The following is a 26,420-nucleotide window of genomic DNA, read 5'->3' on the forward strand; positions in this document are numbered from 1 at the left end:
GGCAGAAAACTTCCCAAGCAGGGGAAAAGAGCTTGACATACAGATAAGTGAGGCATATAGGATTCAAAATAGCCTTGATCAAAAAAAATCTACACATAGGCATATACTTGTTAAGATTCCAGAAACAGAACAGAAGAACAAAGTTCTCCAAGCAGTCAGAGAAAAGAAACAAATCACATACAAAGGAAAGGCCATCAGAATCACAGCAGACTTCTCAACACAAACCATCAAGGCAAGAAGAGCTTGGAGTGACATATCCCAAGCCATAAAAGAAAACAGCCTCCAACCCAGATTGATGTACCCTGCAAAACTATCTTTCAAAATGGATGGAGAAATAAGATACTTTCATGACAAAGAGCACCTTAGGAACCTCGTGAATACGAAACCAGCACTCCAAAGAATTTTACACAATATCCTAGGAACAGACATTGAGGATCACAACCCCAGGAAGCAAAGCAGAATGAACCCATCTGGCATGACAAGAAATTAAATGTATAGAGGAGAACCCAACAAAAAGAAAAAGTCATGGCAATGACAAGTCAATACGTTTCAGTTATATCCATCAATGTTAATGGTCTCAATTCAGTAATCAAAAGAAATAGACTGGCAGAATGGGTCAAGAAGCAAAACCCAACAATATGCTGCATACAAGAAACACACTAAATTCAAAAGGAAACTCATAGACAAAATTAAAGGGTGGAAAACAAAACTCCATGTGACAGGAACCCGAACAAAAGCAGGAGTAGTTATCCTCTTTGCAGATCAAGTAGATTTCAAACCAACACTGATTAAGAGAGACGAAGAAGGACACTACATCCTTATAAAGGGAAGAATCCAAGAGGAAGAGATGACAATCATAAATATCTATGAACCAAACACTAGTGCACCCAACTATATAAAACAAATACTAACAGACATGAAAAGTCATATATACACTCATACAATTGTAGTGGGGGACCTCAACACCCCACTGTCACAAATAGATAGATCAACTAGACGAAAAATAAGTAATGAAATACTGGAACTCAATCGAACTCTTGAACAAATGAACTTAACAGATGTTTACAGAGTCCTCCACTCCACAAAATCAGAATACACATTCTTCTCAGCTGCACATGGGTCATTCTCAAAAACAGACCACATACTCACACATAGAACATGTTTAAGTAAGTGCAAAGGAATTGAAGTTATCCCCTGTATATTATCAGACCATAGTGCGAAGAAATTGGAGATCCATAGCAAAAGAAACTGGAAAAATTTCATAAACATGTGGAAATTGAACAACACACTTCTGAATAACCAGTGGGTCACAGAGGAAGTTAAAGAAGAAATCAGACAGTTCCTGCAATTAAATGACAATGACAATACAACATATCGGAATCTATGGGACACAATGAAAGCAGTCTTACTAGGGAAATTCATAGCAGTGAATATGCATATGAGGAAAACAGAACGAGTCCAATTAAACAACCTGATGCTGAACCTCAAGCTTCTAGAAAAAGAAGAGCAGGACAACCCCAAAGCTCATACAAGGGAGGAAATTATAAAGATCAGAGGAGAAATCAATGCAATGGAGACTAAGAGAATGATACAAAAACTCAATGAAGCCAAGAGTTGGTTCTTCAAAAGAATCAACAAAATTGACAAACCCTTAGCCTACCTTGTCAGAAAAAGGAAAGAAAAGGTCCAAATCCATGCAATTGGGAATGAAAAGGGTGAAACTACAACAGACCCAGCAGAAATCCAGATGATCATCAATATTGACTTCCAGAACCTATACGCCAATAAGATGGACAACACAGAAGAAATGGACAGATTCCTAGACACATATGAATTACCAAAGTTGAACAAAGAAGACCTAAAAATTCTGAACAAACCAATATCAACCAATGAAATTGAAAATGTAATTAAAAACTTATCAACTAAGAAAAGCCCGGGCCCTGATGGCTTCACTGCTGAATTCTACAAGACATTTAGAGAGGAACTGCTGCCACTACTGTTTAAACTCTTCAATGAAATTGAAAGGGAAGCAATACTCCCAAATTCATTCCTGGAAGCAAGCATCACCTTGATCCCCAAAGCAGAGAAAGACCCAACCGAAAAGGAGAACTATAGGCCAATCTCACTAATGAACATAGATGCAAAAATCCTTAATAAGATAATGGCAAACAGAACGCAGATGATCATCAAAAAGATCATACCCCCTGATCAAGCGGGGTTCATCCCAGGGATGCAAGGATGGTTCAATGTACGAAAATCAATCCATGTAATACACTATATCAATAGAGACAAGGACAAAAACCATATGATTATCTCCATAGATGCAGAAAAATCATTTGACAAAATCCAACATGCATTTATGATAAAAACCCTACAAAAAATTGGAATAGATGGTCTCTACCTCAAACTGATAGAAGCCACCTATGAAAAACCAACAGCCAATATCATACTAAATGGTCAAAAACTGAAATCCTTCACACTCAAATCAGGAACAAGACAAGGATGTCCACTATCACCACTCTTGTTCAATGTAGTTCTGGAAACATTAACCACGGCAATTAGACAAGAGAAAGTAATAAAAGGAATAAAGATAGGTAATGAAGAAGTGAAATTGTCATTATTTGCAGATGACATGATACTCTATATAGAAGACCCGAAGAAGCCCACCAAAAGTCTTCTAGACTTAATAACCAAATTCAGTCAAGTAGCTGGTTACAAGGTCAACACACAAAAATCAATAGCTTTCCTCTACACCAATGACAGACTCACTGAGAGAGAAATAGGGCAAATAATTCCTTTCACAATAGCATCCAAAAAACTGAAATACCTAGGAATCATCCTAACAAAAGAAATCAAAGACCTCTTCTCTGAAAACTATGGCACTCTAAAAAGAGAGATTGAAGATGATATCAGAAAATGGACAGACATCCCCTGCTCCTGGGTAGGAAGGATTAATATAGTGAAAATAACCATACTTCCAAAACTGCTATATAGATTTAATGCAATTCCCGTTGAGATCCCAGCAGCATACTTCATGGACCTTGAGAAAACAATCCAAAAATTCATTTGGAACAAGAAGAGACCCAGAAGAGCAAAAGCAATTCTAGGTAGCAGAGAGATGGCAGGGGGCATCACAATCCCCAACCTGCAACTCTACTACAAATCTAGTGTGATAAAAACAACATGGTACTGGCAAAGAAACAGACCTGAGGACCAGGGGAACAGATTAGAAGATGCAGAAACAATGTCAGACACACTCAGCCATCTCATCTTTGATAAAGGAGCCAAACACCCTCACTGGAGGAAAGATAGCCTCTTTAATAAATGGTGCTGGAAAAATTGGGCTTCAACTTGCCAAAGATTAAAACTAGACCTATATCTCTCACCATGCACTAAACTAAAATCAAAATGGATTAAAGATCTAATTATTAAAATAGAAACTCTGAACCAGTTGGAACAGAGGTTAGGTAGAACCCTTGAAGACATCGGTGTAGGAAAAGATTTTATGAAGAAAATCTCAGTTGCCCGTGAACTAGCACAAACAATCAACAAATGGGATCTCTTCTTATTAAAAGGCTTCTGCACAGCAAGAGAAACCACCAGCAGTGTGAAGAGACAACCCACAAAGTGTGAAAAAATCTTCACCTGCTTTTCCTCAGACAAAGGTCTACTATCTCGAATCTATAAAGAACTTAAAAAGATCAGACCTCCCAAATTTAAAGACCCAGTCCAAAAATGGGCATCTGAAATGAACAGACATTTCTCAGACAAAGAAGTAGAAATAGCAACTAAATACATGAAAAAATGTTCAACATCACTGGTCATTGGAGAGATGCAAATGAAAACAACACTGAGATTCCACCTCACTCCAGAAAGAATGGCTACTGTCATGAAATCAACCAATAACAAATGCTGGTAGTTCTGTGGGGAAGGAGGAACCCTGCTCCACTGCTGGTGGGAGTGTAGACTGGTACAACCACTGTGGAAATCAGTATGGAGATACCTCAAAGAACTAGGACTGGAAGTCCCATTTGACCCCACTATTCCCCTGCTGGGGATCTTCCCCAAAGAATTAAAAGAATCATACCACAGTGATATATGTGTGCCCATGTTCATAGCAGCACAGTTTGTAATAGCTAAAACTTGGAAACAGCCCAAATGCCCATCACCTGGAGACTGGATAAAGAAAATGTGTTTTTTTTATTAAATGGAGTACTATTCAGCCATAAAAAATGAGAAATTAGAGACATTTATAGCTAAGTGGATGCATATTGAGGTTATACTCTTAAGTGAAATAAATAATACACACATGAATAAATACCGAATAGTTTCTCTGGTGTGAGAAACTGAAAGTGTAAATCAGGACTAAATGTATAATAGGTGATGTGAAATGGGGAGAAAAGTGGCAAAGGGGAAGGAAGTGGGAGGGGTAGGGGAAAGGATAGAAGGGAATGGGATTAATATGAGAAAATGGAAAAATAGGAACAAAATCTTTGTAAATAGGGAGGAATGGAGAGGTTGAAGGGAGGGCTGAGCAAGGGTGAAAAATAAGAACCAAGAGAGACTATGTAAAAGTGCAAATTTCCAATGATGAATGTCATTGTATTGTATACCTAAAATGTAGCAATGATTAGAATGAATAATCGATAATGCAAAATAGGAAGAGAAGGTCCAAAGAGGTGGGGGTAGTGGGAGGGGCAGAGGAAAGGAAAGAAGGGAAAGGAAAAATGATGAGAAATGGACAAAATGGAAATAAAGTCTTTGTAAATTGGGAAGGGTAGAGGGAGTGAAGGGAGGGCTAGGAATGGGGAAAAAATAAGAACCAAGATGCATTATGTAAAGGTACAATTCCCAATGAGAAATGTAATTGTGTTGTATACCTACAATGTACCAATAAAAGAATTTAATAAAAAAGAAAAAGGGAACAAAATCATCAAATGACATTTCAGATAATAAGTACTGATTTAGAATTGATAAATAATTGCCTGGGGGTAGGGGTCCTTTGGAGCCCTAGCTTGAGCAATGAGTAGATGGTGGTACTACTAGCTATAGGTGATACTATCTTGACATACATTGTTTTATATTTCTATTACTAGGTGACAAATTGCCACACATTTTGCAGTTTAAAACATTGTGCATTTGTATCACAGTTTTTGTAGATCAGGGATCTGGATACAGCTTAGATGTTTCTTTAGCTTGGGATCACACTGGGCTGCAAATGAAAGTATTGATTGTGTCCTCTTTTTATCTGAAGGCTCCAATAGGAAAATCCACTTCTGAACTCATACAGTTATTGTCTAATTCATTTTCTTACAGTTGTAGGACTAAGACCCTTGGCTTCTTGCAGGTGATAACTGAAGGCAACCTGAAGATCTATTGAGTGCCTTCAGCTCCTAGAAGCTGCTCATAGTTTCTGAACAATCCCTGAAGTTCCTTGCCCTGTGGCTTTCCCTAAATACCACTCACTTCTTCAAGACAGCAAAGACTTGAACAGATTAGAACAAGCCTACTATAAGAATCATAAAATCACATCCAATCTCCTTTTTTTATGTTCTGTCATTTTGATTCAAATCAATCACACACTCAAGAGAAGGGGGTTTGCAAAGGTAAACACACTAGTAGATGACAATTATGCTAGGCCACCATGGGTGGCCACACCTAGCATGTGTGTGTCCACTACACACTCATGTGGATAATTCAGTGTGAACTAAGGGAGGCAGGGAGGCAAATGAACCATTATAGGAATGTGTGGCACAAACAGTTATACAACAATGAGACTGCAAAACTATTTAGCAGTAGCTGTGCAGTGAGATGAAGGTGACTCATGGTAGATTTTCATTTTATCCTGCTTATTTAGTAGTTTACACATATGTTATTGTACCTGCCTGCCTGTAGCCAGTTGTGTTGACAATAAGTTAATGTGATAATTAGCTCTCATTGTTTAAATGAGTTTGTTTTTAAATGAGAAACATACCTTTTAGGGTTTTGAATGGCAGATACACCTGCATCCTTCCTTGGGCAATTTCCCTTAGTAAAACCATGTCACCTGAAGCAGTGACACTTTTCCATTTAACGCAGTACGTAACATAACATTGACAGCATGAAATTTTAGGTCTAGAAAAAGCCTGAGGCAAATAGAGTATGTTTAGGCACTGACAAAACAGGCACATTATTCAGTTTGTGCCCAAGCAAGCTAATTTATTCCAAACTTGTGAAGGTTTGTTTTGATAACTTCTGAGCTATTTCTTGGCTCAATGCTCATTTGACTGAGAAGTCTTTCCTTGTAAGTGTTCCCTTTTGCCATGACAAATGCTATTTGGAGACTAATGAGATAAGATCATAAAGTGAATCCTTAAAGGAGTTGAACAGGGTCATTTTGATATACCATGCCAGAGGTAATGTATTTTTTGCCCTGTGGTGTTTATGTGGCCTGCAGCAACTCTACATGTGAAGGCTCAGTTTTTATCGTATCTGCAATTAGAGAAGTGAACTTACAACTATTTTAAGGGATGATAGTTTGGTTCAAAATTTCAGAAGCTAGTTTACAGTTGACTGAACTTTTTGTAAGGTTTCAAATTATTTTTCCCCCATGCTTTATGAACTGTACAAATCCTTTTTCTCTTTCCCGTTGACTGAATCCCTGCTCATAACTTACCAGGCAGCTTGTAAATTGTGTGTGTGTGCGTGTGTGTGTGTGTGTGTGTGTGTATGTGCCGGGCATCGAACTCGGGACCTTGCGCTTGCGAGGCAGGCACCAGAACCACTGAGCTAAATCCCCGGGCCAAGCTTTTAAATTTATGATTTGGGACACAATCATTATATCATATTAAGATAAAATTATGTTACCGTATAATTCTATTTCAATAAATAAGAGAGAAATAGAATATCAACATTTTGAATCCTTTTGTGTTTCCATTAAAATGAACAATCCAAAAAGAACAAAATAACCACCATAATTGTTAAGTCATTTTTATGTACAGTAATTTGCATTGAACCTGAATTAATTTATCAAATGTCTATTACAAAGAGCATGCAAGAATTAATATGATACATTGACCAAAAGCACATTGTAGGGTAAGGCATCTGAGAGAGGGAGAAGAGAAAGAGATGTGATGAATTGATCTCCATACCTCTATGTTATGCTCACTCAAATGAGTAGTGAGGAGGGATGAGTCTGGTAACCAACGCTCTTTCTCTCTTTATTCAGACCATCACTGGACATGGTCAATGTGTTACTAGATTTTGGGAAGCTGGAGTCTCCTTTTAGAGGTTTGTTTTCTAACAAAGAACTGAATGAAACGTAAGCAGTGGCAAAATTTGCATGTATGAAAGGTAGGAAAAAACCCAGAAGGGTAGGGAAAAAATGGGCTTAACAGAGTAAGCTTGGGCCAAGTAAAAGTAGGAAAATTGGAGGAAAAAGTAAAAATTAAAACACCCTACAGCATAGGATGAGCTACTGTGAAGAGAAATGGTGGTGAGCCAAACTGTCCCTTATTATCTATTTCCCATGCTAGGTGTCTTCAAGAATTAACAGTGCTTCTTCCTCCACTGCATATTATTCATAGTCTTTCTCTATGAGATCTGGGCTCAGGCATAAACAAGAGGTTACATGTTGTCTGGGCATAAATGTTTCTTACCCAGTGTAACTTGCTCACTTTCCATAGACGCTTCGATTATAGTTGATAGTATTTTATTTTAGTGATTGTCAAAGTATATTTCTGTATTTTCTCCTGGATTTCTTCCCCTGGGTGATCAATGATATAAATGTGTTGAAAGGTAGCATGAAAGTTATCACTGTACATCTCTGTTAAGTTCAATGCATATTACAAATTTGACACAGAACTGCAAATGATAGATTTTTTTAAAGGTACTTTTTTATACCAACATAAATTCCATTGTTTTAAAATTGGATCCTCAAGGGAATATAGATGCTTGAAACTCCTATCATGAGAAATCACTATTAAAATCTATTTTGGTATATTTCAAACCAAGGAAACATAATATTTTAGAAATTTCAAGCTTTCAACAGAAATCTTAAATGAGTGTGAAACACCATTTAGAGGCTTCTTATTGTTCCTAGGAACTAATAAAATTAGTTCTAAGTATAGAAGTTGACTATTCTTTACAAATAAAAGCATAGTCCAATATTAAAAGGCAGATGTTTTGCTTGTTTTGTCTTTGTAGTTTAAAAACAGTCCCAAGATTGTACTCTGTGAAAGGAATCTTATTTGAAGGGCTTTGAATATTGATAAAAATTTTCCACCAAGTGCTTTAGTCAAATATTTGTACTGTTAGTGTTCCAACCAATTCTTAACTATTAAAATTTGAAAAACTTTTCTATTTTAATGAGCTCTTTTTCACTGTAGCAATTTTTAAATGTTAGTTTAATCAATATTATGTACAGTACCAGAGCCTTTGGGCATATAAAATGTCAGTTGTTTAATTTTGAAAAATGGTTATTGCCCTTACAAAATCATCTGGTCAAGCATTTGCATTATATTAAACTTAGCACAGAAACTTACATGGTACTTAGAATGTCTTCATCAATTATATCAAGAAGATGTAAGACTTGGGTATCTTTACCTGTGATATCCAATTACTGGATCTTAGGGGCTGATTAATTTCCCCAATTTCTGCCCCACTTAACGCAACGAAGTAGCAAAAAGAAGAAAATTATGCTGTTATAAAACTAAACTGCTTAATTTATGCTGCTAGAACTTGTACTTAGTGTCTCTCCTACACACATAACCTCAAGTATCACCTGTACTACATAGTAGAGATAAAAGTTTATCATTGAGCCACACAACGCTCAGATCTTCTTGTGTTCTAGAATACAGGTATGGCATTAAGCACTGATACTTCAAGTGATGATATAAGTGATCCTAATAAAATTTGAGGAATAGTGAGGAAATGTATATATCTAGGTTTATATATTGTTATGATTTAGATTTACAGTGTCCTCGAAGAGCCTCATGTGTTCAGAGGTAGAACTTTTCAAAGGGGATTGGATCATGGATAGACTATTCAGTGGATTAATTTATTAATGAATCAGTAGCTAAATGTGTTGTTAAAATGTAGAGTCTGGTTGGAATAGGCAGTTCACTAGGGATGTGACCTGGAAGGGTGTACTATATCTCTTTTCCTCCCCTACTCCTCCCTTCTCTCTCTACTTTCTGGTCGTCATGACCAGAACAGCTCTCTTCCACCAGACCCTCCACCATGCCTCTCTCTTTTGGAATCAGCTGACTGTGAACTGGAACCTCTAAAAACCGTGAGCCCAAAAATAAAACTCTTCTTTAAGTTGTGTCTCAGCAATAAGAAAGTGACTAAGACATATGCTTTCACACATACAAAGAAAGAAAGAAGAAAGGAAGGAAGGAAGGAAGGAAGGAAGGGAGGGGAAGGGAAGGAAGGAGAGAGAGAGAAAGAAAGAAAGAAAGAAAAAGAAAGAAAGAAAGAAAGAAAGAAAGAAAGAAAGAAGAAGAAAGACATCTAAACATAAATAATAAATAGCTGGATTTTTTTGACCATATGAAGGTCATCTTTAATATCTATGATGAACTATAACCCCAATGGAAAAGTGAATTTCCCTTTAAGGAGTTCTGGAGAGCATCTTAAACACAAGAAAATCATCCACCAAGTGATTCAAACACAAACAATGAATGATTCCTATGAATATTAGTTATTGGAAAGGAACGCTATAAAACGATTATATCTCTGGATAAAATAGATAAAACATTTATTAATGTATTTATTTACTTATTAATAAATCTAACCAACTTCAAATAACCTCAAATGGAAAATAAAATACACAATTTTTCTCATGAATAGGAAATATGATTGTGATTAAAGCAAAATTTGACTTAATGACATATAAAGATAGCTTTGCAAGAGTATTTTTTATGTTTAAAAGTAATAAATAAACTTATCAATTGAGAACTTACTATTTACAAGTGCTGTGCTTTGATTTTGCATAAATTGATACCTGTTACAATATAACTTTTCATTTGAAGGTGAAGACTTTATAACTCAGAGAGTTGAAATATTTTCTCATAATTATCTAGATGGTTAGTAGTAGAACTGAGATGTAAACTCATATCTATCTGTTATTTTTTTAAACACTGTGCCTACTACTTCTCCTCCACCATCTGCCATAGACCTTGTTATTTCACATCTGATATAACCTGATATAATCTGATTTGTAAACTTTGATTACAAATATCTACTCACCTATTAAAAAATTAATTATGTATTCCTATGAATTATTTCATGAGCATCTTAGCTCATGGAGAACTTTAGAAACCAGAGATTAAAAATGGTACTTGGAGGTCCAGGGATTTAGCTCAGTGGTGCTGCCACCTGCTTTACAAGTACAAGGTACCGAATTTGATCCCCAGGACCAAAAAAAAAAAAAAAAAAGGTACTTGGAAAGAAGCAAAAAGTTTAACGTGATGCAAGAATGAAAAAGATTAACTGAAAATATTTTTAACTGCATAAAATGGGAATACAGTAACTGAATGAGTGGTGGAAAAGTGGGTTTTCAACTATGAGAATAAAAAATTGTCTTGCTTTTAAACAAAAGAAGCACAAGCTTAAATTTTTATATGTTTTTAAGACATAAAGGCACACAATAATGAATGTGATATTTGGCCTCATGTGAGAAATGGTGATAAATTAATGTTTAATGAGAATCTACTATGTGATGTACGCAAATTCTCCTTGCCATCTCTACAAAAACTACAAAAGAGTTAAACATGACTACAGAAGAGATAGACAGATGCTGAATGAGTCAATGGCAAACTCCCTATGAAACCTTACTGTATTTCCTATCAAATTTTTATTATAATAGTGTAAATACATTATAAGAGGATCATTTCATTCAGAAAACAATTATTCAACCCTGGCTGAGGGATAAGCATTGGGAAAGAGTAAGTCATGCATTGTGATTAACAACTCAGCATTGAAAAAAACAAAACAAAACAATTACAACTGGGCATCACAGTGAAGGCCTATAATTTCACCACTCTAGAAGGTGGTGGCAATCAGGATTGCAAGCTCAACACAACTCTGGACAACCAGGGGACTTACTGACCCTGTCTGAAAATTAAAAATAGAGAAAGATCTGGGATTGTAGCTAAGTACAAAGGCTCTGGGATCAATCCCCAGTACTGGTAAAAAACCCCGATATATATATATATATATAAAAACCATATATATATAATATAAAACTAAGTGTAATGATAGAGGCATGTATCAAATTTCTTAGGGATATAGAAAAGAGATTGAGTAATATTCTTATTTCTTGGATTAGGAGGGTGTAAAAGGATTGACTAGAATGATATTTGTGCCAAATTGTGAAAAATGCTTATACTTTTTCCATGGAAGTACTGTTGAAAGGTATTTTCAACAAGAAAAGCAAAATGCAAAACCCGTCAGATGTCAAAGAGATTGGCATGTATATTACAGGGACATGAATGGCACAAAACTAAATATTAAAAAAAAACCTAAAAAATTAAATTGGCTCATTTGTCTGACTTAGTGGTGATTGCCTGGAATTTCAAGAAAGTTTATATATTGTGAATTTCCTTTTAACCTTAAGATTCAGTAACAGACACAAAAGAGTACCAAACTGATTTAAAATGAAGTATACGTACTGGAAAAAGATTTGGGTAAATTAGGAAATACATAAATAAGTGCCAAAAGTATTAAAAATATATCTTGATTTTTCTAGTTATATGTATGGGTTCTTTTTTTTATGTCAGGACAACAGGGGTAGGAATACTAAATTTCATTTTTTAGCTTGTCACCAATATTTTTTTACTCTACAAACTAAATGCATATTTTAAATTTGAGAATATATGTTTTGCTTCCCATAATTCAAACACATCTCAGTTTAATTCCTATGTTTTAAAATTTTTTCTCACTAATGTATTAATTGTATATACTAGTGCAATGCAGTGTGGTATTTCCATTCATGCACACTGTACACTGATCACATTCAACCACCTCTTTCCCACCTTTGCCCCATATCATTTTCAATTTCTAGTATTTAATATTCTATTGTCAGATCAACTCTTTTTAGCTTCCACCTATGACAGAGAATATGCAATATTCATCTCTCTGTGTCTGGCTTATTTCACTTAACATAATAACCACTAAAGTATAATAAAAGCAGACTTGCCATGGAGATAGAACAAACTTCCTGTAATTACAATTTAACATAAAATTATTCCTACATGCAACTCTATGAATTTCTATTTTAAGAAATTTTCTCATTTTTTTTTACCAAAATCATTAATATAGTTCACAAAGCCCTGGTAAATTCTTTAAAATAAATGGCAATATCATTACAACACAAAAATTCCAATATTTTATTAATTTCAAATCATATTGCTAAAGATACAAACTATACATTCACAATTATAGAATTACCTCTATAATATGAAACTGTCTCAAAGAAGTAACTGGCAAAGTGAATGATGTGTAAAGAAAAGTTTCAGAGAAGCAAATTAAAACCTCAAGATCTTTAACCAATGTCTATAAATAAGAAGTATATAAAACCTTAAAAAGTTACCTACAAAAATGAATTCAGACTTTGGTCATTTTTTTTCATAAATAGTCTATTTTGCAAGAAGTGGAATTTAAAGCCAAGATTTGACAAGGCCAGAGATGTGTTCATCAGAAACAGTCCAGGGGATATGGAACAGGTTCAGGATAGGCTACTGTAGTTGGGTCCCAGAGCCTCTTTTCCACCTGCCTCAAAGTGACTTTGGTGGTTACAGTAACATCCTGTTGTTCTGGTGACTGAACAGCAGCACTGAGACAGGGGCATGAGTCTGCACACATTTCTTGTAAAGGATTGCACCTCTGCTTTCCAGGACAGTAGTCAGTCTCAAGGATCAGCCTTCCAAGAAGACGCTGAATATGAGCACCATTACCATATACCCTGGTATCCTCTGAGGGTGAAATCAAAGAACCCTGATTTTAGGATATGAAACCTAGGTTTTGCTGCTAGTTCGACTTGCTGTCAGCAAGTCACTCCACCATTCTTTATCTCAACTTCCTTATCTGTTCAAATATAATTTTAGATCAAATTTTTTGTTAGTCCTTCTACATTGACATTATATTAGGATTGATTGGTCATAAACTTTATGCAAGAGAAGTCTATCTTTAGTCTATATGTTACCTTCTATTCTCTTTCATAATTATTCAAATACTGTTTTTAGGCTTAAGTATCGTAAAGGAAGATACTTTGAACACAATGTGGTGGTTCTGCATAAATATGAATTTAACTTAAAAATTGATTCACTTAATATAGGTTTGATACTCTGTGTGAATCAACAGCTAGAGCAGGCAGATGTCCCTTTCTCTGCTGGAGACATTCCATCCCCTTTCATATCTGAGAGTCTCTCTCTCTCTCTCTCTCTCTCTCTCTCTCTCTCTCTCTCCCTCTCTCTCTCTTCTGTCTCTCTCTTTCCATTAGTAGAAGGGCTGCGCCTGTTGTAGTTGCAACTTTATGGAAAACTTTTTATAGCTATTTGGAATACCTATTTTGAAGACACTATTTTATGGGTTGAATTTTACTTTCTTACCCTTTTCAAAGAGGAAGAAGTTAAAAGGAGCTAACTTTTACAACTTTATTACCAAACCTCCACTAACTATATCAGAAAACTTGCTGGTATATCTGATATAAGAGGGTTTGTGATATATGCATTTTTCCAGGATACTAACCTGCCCTGTTTGTCTCTGTAGTCTTAGACCCCTTTGCAGATATCTTTAATAAACATATAATGACTAAATGAATTATTGAGCAATATTATTTAACATCCTTTAAAATATAAAAATAATATTTGTGCCAGAAGAAACTAAATCTGTCCTGTGATTCAAACTGATTACAGAGATTAAGTTCTAAAATAATACCATTTTTTTGGTATCAGAAAAGTTTAAGTACACAGTTTGTCAAAAGAATATATATGATGGCCACTTATTAGGGCTAAGATATTAAAGGACCAAATTCTAAAATTCATGTGGAATTACGAAAGACCCTGAGTAGCCAAAGCCATATCAAGCAAAAATAACAAAGCTGGAGGCAGCATAATGTCTGACTTCAAAATATACTACTTAGCTGTGGTAATCAAAATAGCATGGTACTGCAGTAAAACAGATTGAACAAGGAAACAGAATAGAGAGCCAGGATATGAACCAGTGCATTTACATCCAACTGACTTTTATTGAAAATGCAAAGAACGCACATGGAGAAAACATAGTATCTTCAGTAAATGATGCTGGGACAACTGGATATTGACTTGCAGAAGAGTGAAATTGGATCCTCATCTCATACCATTAAAAAAAAACACCTCACACCAGAGAAACTATTCAGTATTTATACATGTGTGTCCTATTTATTTCACTTGAAAGTATGGCCTCAGTGTGCATCCACTTAGCTATAAATGGCTCTAGTTTTTTGTTCTTTATGGCTGAGTAGTACTCCATTTTATAAAAAAAAAACCACATCTTTATCCAATCTCCAGTTGATGGGCAATTGGACTGTTTCCAAGCTATTACAAACTGTGCCGCTATAAATGTGGGTGAGCATATATCACTGTGGTATGATTCTTTTAATTCTTTTGGGAAGATACCTAGCAGAGGAAGGATCAAAATGTATAATTGATATTGTGAAATAGCAAGAAAACATCTAAAGGAGTAGGGGAAGTGGGAGGGGTAGGGGAAAGGAAAGAAGGGAAAAGAGAAAAATATGAGAAAAGGAAAAACATGTAAACAAAGTCTTTGTACATAGGAAAGGGTGGGGGGATTAAGGGAGGGCAGGGGAATGGGGAAAAATAACCAAGATGCATCATGTAAAGGTACAAGATCCCCATGATGAATGTAACTGTATTGTATACCTAAAATGTACCAATAAACTTAATGAAAGAAAAAAAACCCACTTCAAAATGGAGTAAAGACTTTGAGAGGATGAAAGCATAGTTTGGGGTTAGAATGTGCTTGGAATGTGCAAGGCTGTGGGTTTCATTTACAGCAGGAAAAAAAAGAAAAGGAAGGAAAGAGAAAAAAAGAGAAGGATTTAAGTGTAAGATCTGAGGCTATAAAACTACTAGCAAGAAAGAAAGAAAGAAAGAAAGAAAGAAAGAAAGAAAGAAAGAAAGAAAGAAAGAAAGAAAGAAAATCTCCATGACATATTGATTTTGGCAATAAGTTTTAGTATATGCCCCCAAGCATAGGCAACAAAAGGGAAAATAGTCAAATAAATACATCAAAGTTAAAAGCATCTGCACAACCAAGGAAACAATCTACAGAATAAATAGACAACCTAAGGAATGGGAAAAATATTTGCAAACTGTATGTGAATTCAAGTGTTCTCATCTCAAAATCTTGATAAATACTTCAAGTAACACTTATGATAATTAACTCTATTTAGCCACTCCATAATATATACATATTTCAAAACATGTTGTGCATGACAGATATATAATCATGTTAATTAAATTAAATATATACAAATAATATTAGAAATACAAAGGGCCAAATGAATAGCCCTAAGAAGAACATAATGCATATTTTAATTAATTCAGTTTACTCATTTAGTTGTTCCCCAGTTTTATCTCAGTAAAGTATTTTTTTAAAGTTATTAACTATAAGTATCTAATGTTATTCTTTCATACAAGATTCATGTATCTTTTTTTTAATGTTAGAATAGAGTAGCAATACATTTTTGAAAGGCATCTATAGGACATGGTCATTGATTATGTAATAAGAGATCACATTCTTAAAACAACATTTCAAGGAAATTAGAAGCAAAGTTAAAAGATTAATGATGTAGGAAGCAGAGTTTTGGAGTAAAGTCTATCCCTAAGGAACTGTGTTGTAGCCTTTATAATAGAAAAGAGAAGTTATAAAACCAGAAAGAATATATCAGTATTTTTTATGTGAGTTATCAAAGTTTTTGTACTCACAAATTACCAAACATAGTAATAATAAAAGAAGATATATGAGTTGTCAAGAATTTATTGACATGTTTTATAGTAATTCCTCAATTTTTTTGAATTGAGAAATGATTGAATGGGTACACTGTTAAGATTTTCTTTATATGCAATGAAGCTTGCTAACATGTGAAGCATACTGCTATATATTGTATTATTTTATAGACATCAAAGACCCCCCTACACCAAAATGGGTGATCCATATGATATTCTATCTCTTTTATAGAGATTCTTCCTTCTATGAATAGATTCATGCATTTAATCATTTCATAGACTATTTACTAAGCTGTCTCTCAGCAAAGCCCTGTGAGAGGCACCAAGTTTGTAGTGGTCAAAGTGCAGCCAAGATTCCTGGTTACCTTGAGTTTGCACCTTTTTGAAGAAGCCAAAAATGTGATCATGTAATTATTCAGATAAATGTAATTTCACTGAGCAATGATTGTCACAGTTATTGTGTACTTGGTGTGTCCTTAGTGCTTACTTGTATTAAATCATTTAGCTTTCACAACTATCCTTTTGTTAAATAATTTTGTACCTCATTTTATAGGTAAGAAAACTGGAGTAGAGTTGAGATAAAGTAATAATGTCATGAAGTCTAGCAGTGCTTTTAGGATTCAAATTCAGTAAGTCTGCATATAAACCATATACTCAAAATCGTGACATTATTCTGAGAAATGATGGGGAAGAAAACTTCAGGAAGCCATAGTAGAACATCCAAAGGGACTTTCATTTAGAATAAGATATATTTTTGGAAGTGACATTGAAACTAAAGCATAAAGAAAGATGGAAATGGAGGCAATGGAGAGAGGACTGCTCTAACAAAAGGGAAAACTCATGTAAGAGCTTTGAAATAAAATAAAGCTCTCAAAATAAATGGGGATTAAATGTTTCTTCATATTGTGACAATTAAGTGAAAAAATAGATATGGAGTTTTAGAACAGTTGTTATGGCTTGTATCTAGATATCACCCCAAAGCCTCATGCACTCATAATTGGGGAGTTTTGGAAGTGGCTGGATTAGGGTGTGTGAATATGAATTAAGGGTGTGATACTGGGATTAAAGGTATGCATAATAAAAGCCCCACCCTGTGTATGTGTGGCACCAATCAATAGTTTTATAGCCTGGATGGAATATAAAGGGGCAGAAAGAAGTCAGGCTTGCTCCTGCTGCTTGCTGCTTTGCTACTTTCTGCCTGGCACACTATGAAGTGTTTCTCTTTCATGATGGCTGTCTGCCATGCCACCCTGCCTTGGAGTCAGCCAACTATGGGCTGAAACCTCTACAAATTGTGAGCTGAAATAAACCTTTTCTCCTTTAACTTGTATGTGTCTTCTGTTTTGTCTCAGCAATGAAAAAAGGAAACAAGACAGATTTTAGTACCAGAGAAGTGCAGTTATTCCTGTGACACTAACTAGCCATGTAGTTCAGAAGCCTCTAGAAGTGGCTTGCAGGAAGAGATTGGAAAACTTTGGACATGCCAGCTGAATAAGCAGTCCTGGAATGCTGTAAGCTGAATTTGATAGGAGATTCTGGTTAGAGCAGACCACATGCTGGTAGAAATATATCCAGTTAAGACCAGGCTATGAGGTTTCTTTCAGGAACAAGGACTCCATTGGCTGTTGGACTCCAGACCATGTGTGATTTCTTTTATATTTTTTATTAATTTATAACTTTATTATCATTCACTAAACACACACATATATAGAAATTAAAATTATTCAAAGAAAACAATGCAAGGGGAAAAAACTATAATAATATTCAAATATAATAGAACTCAACCAAAGCAAAACTGAAAAGTACTTAAACATTTTTCCATATAATTTTTAAAAAACATCTCAAGCATTAACAAGACATCAGAAGATGTGATTTTGTTTTAGAAAGATTTTCAAAACTAATACCATGTGTGCTTTCTTTGGAAGAAAATATATGTACATTTTGCTCTTGTCCAGCGACTTTTCTTCAGACTGAGACTAAGGGTAGTGATCAATTAATAATTGATCTGGAGGAAGAAATTTCAAAGCAGTCTAATGTTGAGACAGTGACATGACTGCTGTCAAAGGCTTTTAGCCAAAGCTATGTTGAAAATTAGTAGCAAAGAGCCCAGCAGAATGATTTAAAATATTTTGAGTTTGACCAGAAAAGAAGCACTGATAAAGTCACAGACTGCAAAGATGGAGGAGAGGAGAATCTGGTTTCTGAGAAGGAGCACAATAGAAAAGATGGCCTAAAGACATCACAAGTACCAGCAGAGCTCCACTATTTGTAGCCTCAATATTGCAGAGGTGAAAGACTTTGATTTGAGAAGAGAACCCCAAAGCACCATGTTCCAGAGTAGCAGCAGCCTAGAGAATTTGTTCTCTGGGATTTGCTTCAAAACACGCAGCATTCCAGTCACTTGACCCCTATATCCAGGAGAGAAGGAAGCCTGGCTACTGCTCCAGCTGGATGCAGACCTTGGCATCATTAACATTGTGTTGGTTTTAGATGCATGAAGAATGCAAGAGTTGTAGAGTCGGGAAGACTTTCACTCAGATTTCAGAAGCCCTCGGAGCCCAGGCCCTGTGCCCCTGTGAGAGCAGTGTGTGATGCTGTGAATGTGAACCTGAAGCTGCAGTGAAGACTCCAGAAATTTGGAGAAGCCAGGAAAGTGAATCATCTGAGAGAAGCTGCAAGGTGTGAGCAGAGCCAGCCCAAGAGAGAAGTGATGAGAGCTGTAACCACCAGCAGTGCCATAGGGATGGAGCCACCCAACCCCTTAAGAATCCATATCTTGCTACAGATTGCCCTGGATAATAGACGTGGAACTATGGGACTTAATGTTTGTCCTATTGGATTTTGGAAATGTTTTGCCTCCACTCTTTTCTATCCCTATATGTGTGCCTATTGGAGTAGTAATGTTTATATTGTGCCATTGCATGTGGGAAGTGTTTAGCTTTATTTTATTTTCATTTGTACAGGGGCTCACAGCTAAGAGTTTACCTTAAATCTGAGAAGAGGCTTTTAACTTGGACTTTTCAGTAATGCTGAAATTATTAGGACTTTGGCAACTCTTAGAGATCTGCACAAGTCTTTTGGGGGCCAGGATTGGAATATTAAGGCTTGTATCTAGATGTCCCCCAAAGCCTCATGCACTTGTGGTGGGGGGTTTTTGATGGTCACTGAATTTGGGTGGATGAATGTGAAATAAGGGTGTAATACTAGGATTCATAGTGTGAATAATGGAAGCCCCTATTCTGAGTATGAATGGCACCGATCAATAGCCTTTTAGCCTGGATGGAATATAAAGAGATGAAAAAAGGCAAGCTTGCTGTTGTTGCCTTCTGCCTGCCACACCATGAATCGTTTCTCCTCTGTGATGGATATCTGCTATGCCACCCTGCCTTGGAGCCAGTTGACTATGAACTGAAACCTCTACAAATTGTGAGCCGAAATAAACCTTTACTCCTTTAACTTTGGATGTTGGGTATTTTGTCTCAGCAACAAGGAAAGTAACCAAGACACCAGTGCTTGGCATATGAAAAGCATTCAATAGATATTATTATAATAACTGCAGGGCTCAAAAATTGCTTCCATTTATAATTTAAAGGAATATATACTACAAAAATAAGTTTTCCCAAACAAGATATGTGGTTCAATTGGACAAATTTGAAGTTGCAGTAGACTTTCAACTTGTTGAAAGTTTAAACAGAATAAAAAGTTTTAACTTGATTGACCTAATAAAAAGATAACAGGGTATTGCTTTCATTCTTCAGTTTTGAAAGAGTAAAGTGAATACAATGCTGATATTTTTACTTTGTACATCTCTAAGAGTCAAGAACAAAAGGAAATGTATGCCACCAAAGCAATCCAGAATGAAACCATCATCATTCTATTGGGAGCCACCAAACAAAGCAGTTTAAAAACAGGCAACTTAAAGAAGAATAAAAAATGTGTTCATTTGTTACTGCTTTTCTGTAATGAACAGGCAATGTGCACTTCATACTAAAACAGAATTTAATGTAGTGAAAGTGCAAATTTTTCTTCTTGTATGGCTTGTGGTAATGTTTTAAGTGGAATCTTTAGAGAGGCTCAATCAATACTGCCAATGTGCTTTTTATAACTTGGAAAATACATGCTTTTAATATTAAAATGTTCTAGTTATTAACAGTCTAAACTTACTCAGTGAATTTAGTTTTTCTATCTTCTCTATCTGTCCTACATTCTCTCCATTGCTCTAGCAAATAGTAGTTAATTTTTACATTAAAATTAAATTATATACCTTAATTCTTGTAATTTTTGTGATGTTAGAATTAAAACTATATAGCTATTTGTTATACTTGAATTAATATTGAATGAATAGTATATTCCACTTTATCTATCCTAATGAAACTTAATGTAGAATAACTGTTTTGAAGAACTTGCATTTATATGGTATCAATTTGTTAGAAATATCACATGAATTTAATCAGTTATTTGTTTATGCCATATATCTTATTTAAAATATTAGATATTTTTATACATATTATGGTTTAAATTTAAACCTTACCATTAAAAATATAAACGTTATTACATTTTAATAACCATCCTTTCAAAAAAGTCAAAACAACATACAAAAGAAGGGGAAAGCTATTATTTAGAGCTTCAGTCTTATTTAATAACCATGAAATGTTGATAATACATTTAAATCACTTACTTCTGTCTACTGAACTGATTACAGGTTTCAAGTTTTGTTAGCACTGTTATGTGGAATTTAACATTTAGTCTGACTAGCTTCATGACAAAGCTCTCTACTCCTGATACTTTGGAGGGAGTGGAAAGTAATGGAAAAGTGTAATCTTGTGAAAATTATCACATCACATTCTAAGCCTCAGTTCTGTATTTGTAAAATAGGACAGCAATATCTCATGAGATTTAACAAATGATGAATAATTTAAATGTTTTCCAATCACTAAATGATTTCTAGGCATATAGTAGCCATGTTATTTCTCTTCTTTCTTGTATTCTGTGCCTAAAAAGAAAAAGAAATTAAAGTTTGAGAGAAGATACGGTTCCCAAGTAACAATTCACAGCATTTAGTATCAATATACAAGTGATACCCTCTTTTTAGGTAGGGCAAACCATTTCTCTAGGATGTGAAATGTGACACTCTAAAACACTGACATAGCTCCAAACATGACACTGCAAACCACTGAGATATTCCTTATGTGATGCTATGTTATATTAGCCTCACAAGATCATTTAAGAAATTTATGTTGTGAACTTTTTACCATAAGAAGCTAGGTAACATTATTTTCTCTTTGTTTATGGCCTATACTACTAATTATTTATAATAGAAAGAAGAAATTTCAATAAGTAAAGGAATTATCTTTTGAGGGAAGAGGCCATGTACTATATACATTCTTTTTTTCTGAAAAAAGTCTTATTTTCTCCCACCTTGAAATGAAAAGACTGAGAAAAATGGTAAAATTGTCTACCCTTTCATTTAAAGCAGCGGTTTTCAATTGTTTCCCTCTGAAACATTTATAAAGGTAGAAATATAAATCCATTATGATAGGGTGTTTTTTACTTAGAGATATTAACACTGTAGCCATGTGTTTTTTTCCCTTTAAAACTTCAAGTAGCACTGAAGTCCAGGAAGATTGTTATTTTTTCCTTTGTTGTCAGATACTCCTAATATACCAGCATAACTTCAAAGATCAGTCTATTCCTTTTTGAATTACTTTAATGTAATTCACATGCTTTACCTTTAATGCTTTACCTTGGAGATCATTATACTCATCTTCTAGGGAATCAAAGAAAACAACCGTTAACAATTTTACAAATTACACTGGCAAATCTCTAGTCTTGAAATCAGACAACTTTTGTTTGAATGGGCTTTAAGTAAGGCCTGGCTATAGTTTTGAAAATAGTAATCCCTCTAAAGTTACTAGCATAGAAAGTTTATTGACCCTTTTGAACATTATTTTCTCCCTTTACTATTATGTCATAATCATAATTATGAGATTGGCTCACATTATTTTATTAGGTACACTGACTTCTTTAGGTGTGGTTTTATTGACCACTCTAAGCATTTGGACAGATATTTGTTTTATATATGGCATGAGGTATTTTCTGGCTACTAAAAGCTTGTAGATACACATTCATCAATCTCTCTCTTCTTTTTTTTGTAGTCTAAATTTTATTCCTTACCTGAAATTGTATATGTCAATAAAAATGTTGAGGGTATAGTTCCTCATATTCTATGTTCTAAATATTGCTCCGGCTCAGTTAAGCTACACTCACCCGTTCTTATGAAACTGATTTTTCATTCCTTTCCTCTATTCCCTCTGAACAATATTTGATTTGAACAAGATTTGATTATCAGTGTCTTTCCAGGTTTTCCTGAATTCATTGTAATGAGAGGATCTAATGTATCACAAAATCTATGACCATGTATGGCCCTGGATGTTACCATTTAACACAGATTTACAGAACGTGATACACCATTATTGTAATTTTTTATTTGCTTTTTAGGAATCATAGTTTTGCACTTTATTAGGCCAGCATACTTGAAGAAAATTTCTGCTTTAAATGATTATGCTCTTTCAACTTCTGTTTAGAAAACACTCCACAGAGCCTTTTTAAGCTTTATTGTCTTATTTCACCTAGTTTCTTTTTCTACTAAATTATATATCTTTGGCAGCTTGCTCTTCTATTTAATGAAACAATCTCCTTTTAATATGCTTTATTTAGTTGCTTTCTTTTATATTTATAGTATTTATGACTCAGTTTTTAAATAATATTGACTCTTTGGTACTAATAGGTTAGAGATTTATTGAAATGGTGGGCATGTAGAAGAGGAAAGGCATTCCGATGTCCCTGGTGCTGACTGAGAGTTGTGACTCATGTGAGGCTTGGACCGATTGGGATATAAGTGTGGAAGACAATACAGTTCCCTTTTTACCCAATAGTATGTGTTTGTGCATGGTATAACAATGAGCGGCAACAAAATATTTATATATCTTGCTTATCATTTTAATTTTTTTGCAAGTAGAAGAGATTTAAGAGATAGGGGAGGGGTAATGGGAGAGAAAGGGGTTAAAAAAGGATTTAATATGTATTGTGTATATTTACCAATTGCCCACAAAGAATGTAAACATTATATACTTCATATATGTACTAATAAATAAAAGATAATTTTATAAAGTTATTTTCAAAGATCATTGAAATAGATTGTAAGAAAATCCTAGATACAACATACATATTCCTACTAAAATTTTGCTAATGTAATTGATGATAGAAACTAAATCAAGAGTCAAAATGCTCTATGGCTCACATACTGTTATGACTATAAAAATGTTTATGATATAATGTATATATAATGAGAAAACATTTCAGTTACAAATGCTTTTATTCATAGTACAACAGTCTTTCCCAGATTAAAGAAAACCTGCATTTGAGTGACTTGATTTTTTTTTTTGTAGTATTTCATAATCTGGAGTCTGCTCTACAGTTTTACAAGTTCCAGATAGATGTAATCTTCATTTCTGTATTGTGTATTTAACAATAGCCATACTAAGTGCAATCATAGGGAGGTACTTTTTAAATGACAGTGTGAAATGATAAAATTTTCATGGCTAATCATCATGAATTTACAAAGACATATATAGCTCTGAATATTCTCTTTTACATTTATTTGTAGGAATTGAACAGTTCCACTGGAAAGCTGTGTCATGAGCTGCAAGTGCTCCTAAAGTATCCAGTGGATTTTTAAACATCAGAGGTAAATTCTGAATTTATTTTAATTGTATTTTCAAGATGAAATGAACTATTATTTTGTGACTTAAAACTTACATCCCTTATACCAAGAAGCCAGGTACTTTTTTCTTTAATTTAATCATACATTAAATTAAGTAGTTACTCTAATTTATGGACCCCAAAGTGCCTGGGAGAGTTTTTGATATATGGACAGTTCATTGCTGAGTTTATAGTTTCTCCCTTATACTAATACGTGTCATATGTCGTATGTTTCAGATAATCTGTATACTCTGTGTATTCACTTAATGGCATTTTTGTCTTTTAAAGACACCATTTTAACATTATGTTTAAAGTTAAATCTAGTGTGTGATGGATCAAGGTGCTTCTTTATATATGGTATATTCAAATGTTGGGCATAATGTGTGAAGACTAACAATGTCTCCTTATGAATACATATGACATGGATAGTAATATAGTATATATAAAAATATAAACTTAAAACAGAACTTCTTACTTCTGAGCTTCTTTTCTGTCATTAATCCTAATGAATCTAGTAGCTTTGCATTGCTCTAAGCATGTGTGACTGGGTGACTTTTTCTTAGAAAGTCTTATTTCTTTCTCAACCTTTGCTTTTCTCAACTCTTAATCATTGATTGAGCATCAAAAGTTGTATTTGTCTGCATGTGTACTTCAGTTGTTTGAAAGAATATGGAAACATTTGCAAGTACTGCTTTTTCTTACCTTCTAAATTCATAAAGTAACTCAGAGTCCATGATTTCCAGGAGAGATAAGGCTTGGCCAGTAACTGTTATGAAGTATCTCATTTAATCTATTGAAAGGGAGACTCATGGGACAGCATCACATGAAGACCAAAAAATGGAGTAGTCACATACAATTTTCCTCTGAAAAAATGAGCTTCTAGAACAAGAACATGCCTACTTCCAGCCTGTCTCAGCTCACACAATAACAGAAGGGAGGAATGACATATAGAGAAATGGCCTACCTACATTCACAGGACAAATATACACATACACAAACACAAACACAAACACATCAGTCTAGGACAAGATGTTGGGATACAAGGGAAACTGTAACTGTCCATGCACAGATAAATGAAAAGAAAAATTAATCTCCAGGAGTAATAAGTGGAAAATTACATGTAAAATGCACCAAATTGATCACATTTAAAATGAAAGCATGAATGATAAAATTTAAATCTTGAACTGCACAATGAGGCACGTGGCTCACATTTTGCAAGGGTTGCTATTATGTTAACTTGGAAGAAATAATAGGAAAAAATTGACTGTCACATGAAGAGAATTAAGGAAAACTGCTAATTTGCACAGCACAAAACTATCACTTACAGGGCACTTCCAATAAAAAGAATATGTAATGGCACTTAAAATATGATAAATTTGAAATGATTTGAAGACACTGTGAAATGTAATTGCTTCTTTGACTATATCTTAGAATACTTTTCATAGTTCTTTAGTCAGTTAAGTAATCCTGATAAATTAACCTCGTTTTTCTGCTTGAATGTATGCAAAGTCCTACAGTCTATTTCCCATTGTAAGCCCAAAGAACTTGGGTGTTTTTCAGCTGTAGCTTGATAGCTTATAGTGAGGAAGATATTTTTATCAGCTAATAGTGAAACATGCATTATTAATTTATTGAATAATTAGAGGTTATTTTGAAAATTAGTATTTTATTTGATTCTGAAGGGATTTAAAAAATAGCAAATCCATATGCAAAATTTTTCTCCAGGGAGAACTTCCATTTTAACAAAAGTTTAGCCGGGGATTTAGCTCAGTGGTTTTGCTGCCTGCTGCGCAAGCACAAGGACCCGAGTTCGATGCCCAGTACCAAAAATCCCCCCAAAAAACCAAAAGGTTAAAGCTTGTAACATAAGTGGGATGAAAGGATACATCCTATATTCTCTGTTTCTTTTTCTGACAATTACAATCATTTTTAGTGCTTTCTTTCTGTAACACTGACTTACCCAGTCAACTTTTCATCTAAATGACAAAGAAGACCTCAACTTTGCTTTGCTAGCTAGTGAAGTATTTACCTAGTTTTTTTTATCACTAGTCTTCCATGAAGAAAAAAAGAGATCTTTATTACTTCAAAACCTTTGGCAGTGTTTTAAGAATTATTTTATCCATTTAAAAGCTTTCCAGATTATTTTTATCCATAATATTACTTTAGATATAGCAATATGATGAACATATTAGAGACATTTTATGGTTCAAGTTTAGAAGGTAATTTTCTCCAACGTGATTACCAAAGCCTAGTCAGAAAGTGGATGGCAGACGTAGCAGAGAAGGGATGGTAAAATAAGTCAGTACTCTGAATAGAACCACATCCACAAAACGGAGAGCTCTTTCCACATCTTGAAGAATCACCTTTAGTAAGCCCAGTAATACATATCCAGAACAGACATGATAATGACAGAATTTGAAGATTTCAAATAATTAGGTTTGCCTTAGTTGAAGAAGACAAGATTCTAAGGGTTTGAGCTGATAAAAACTCTCTAAATATTTTTAGTGATGTCAGATTCTGGGGAGGTAGACTTTACAGATATCTCTGAGGGAGGCTCTAGAATATTTGAGTATAATGTGATCAGTATGGACATTTTTTTAAAAATCATATCATATGGATTTTATTTAAATAAAAAAGAAAAATCCATGAAAATGAGAAGTTTTCCCC

At 34.5% G+C, this 26,420-nt stretch overlaps 1 protein-coding gene across 15 annotated transcripts in view; it reads left to right on the forward strand.

The window, feature by feature from the left end:
* The window catches only part of Lingo2 (leucine rich repeat and Ig domain containing 2), a 1,224,968-nt gene that overhangs the window by 515,341 nt on the left and 683,207 nt on the right, over positions 1–26,420 (forward strand). For all 15 annotated transcript variants that reach the window (XR_015440039.1, XM_087183798.1, XM_021252956.2 and 12 more), the window contains one exon: positions 23,659–23,739. The gene's annotated coding sequence lies outside the window, so the exon portion shown is untranslated. The remainder of the gene's footprint in view (positions 1–23,658; positions 23,740–26,420) is intronic.

The sequence above is a fragment of the Heterocephalus glaber genome, unplaced genomic scaffold (assembly GCF_053883595.1).
Source record: "Heterocephalus glaber isolate CG9 unplaced genomic scaffold, H.glaber_assembly_v1.0 deba00001481, whole genome shotgun sequence".
Lineage (NCBI taxonomy): Eukaryota > Metazoa > Chordata > Mammalia > Rodentia > Bathyergidae > Heterocephalus > Heterocephalus glaber.